The following is a 1,299-nucleotide window of genomic DNA, read 5'->3' on the forward strand; positions in this document are numbered from 1 at the left end:
TGCAGGAGATGGATAAGGAGGCTGCGGAGGTTCTGTACATGCCTTTCTGGGAGCATAAGGAGCTGCTTGACTGCCACAGGTGCTGGGTGTGAGGCAGGTTGGGTGGGAGCTGGTCTGGAGGGCTAGCTCACATCATGCATGCTGCTGCAACTAGTGCTGAAAGGATGTTGTGATATTCTTGGATTATAACTTGGGTTTTGTGCAGTAGTACAGTGAATCAGGGTTGGTATCGGCATAAGTCGACAACATGGCTGTTATTATGTGTATGGCAGCCCCTTTTTTGTGAAGGTGACAGATATTGTTCACTGAAGCATAGTGTTGTTTGATTTAAGCTTTGATTTGAAGAATAGGATTGCAGCACCTCGCATAAGCAACCTAGCAGCAAAGCACTTCAACGTTTTTTATCAGTGGAGTAGGTCACTGGTGAAGAGCAACTAGAGCTGTTTAACTGAGTGACTCCACATAGGAGACAAGGTGAGGGTGCTGGTCAAAGAGTTCTTCAGGACAACAAGTCATTTCGCAGCACAACACAGGTACAAACATGTGTCCTCTTTACTAAACCTTTACTATGGAGATGATTCAGCCCAGGCCTTAACTAAACCACATTTGGCCACAGTTGTCCCTCGCTTTCCCTTGCACCAAAAATGTGCCTGCAGCAAGATGTATAGTGCAGTGCCGGAGGCGACCGTGGAGGAACTCTACAACTGCTATGGCGGTGTAGCCCGGTACGTGCTTCAACGTCCGTTCGAGAACCCCATCCAATGGCATACTCCAGGCCGGTTCCGGCCCGGTTCCGACCTAACGGGTCCAGTTAACGAGATGGGTAACCGGTCGGTAGGATTACCGAGCGAACCGTTATCCGTTAACCGTCCCCAGTAATCGGTAACCGATGTCGGTAACCTGGCATGAGGAAAAATGCATTTCTGATTGCAACCAGTTTCTTTGTGACAATGCCCATTGTCACAAGGTTCATGCCCACGTGTCACACCCCGACAAGCTTAGGAGGTTAAGGCAATGTGAATGCCGGGTGACAGGGGTGACAGTCTTGTGCAGGCACATTTGGAGACTAGTTTACACTGAGATTGGGGTGATGTTGGATTAGAATACTTGCAGTTCATGAAATTGAGGAAATGTGTTGCATAGGCATATCCAAACGTTTCAGAGGGACGTTGTTTCGCCCGTAACAAACTTGTTACGGGCGAAACAAACTGGATTTCCACAGTCCCACCACTCAAAGAGCTCCCCACACCATCGCAAAGTCCCTTTTTTATTACAGACACATGTAACGAGTTGTCATAG

The sequence above is a fragment of the Volvox carteri genome (assembly GCF_000143455.1).
Source record: "Volvox carteri f. nagariensis unplaced genomic scaffold VOLCAscaffold_96, whole genome shotgun sequence".
NCBI classification, from domain to species: Eukaryota; Viridiplantae; Chlorophyta; class Chlorophyceae; order Chlamydomonadales; family Volvocaceae; genus Volvox; species Volvox carteri.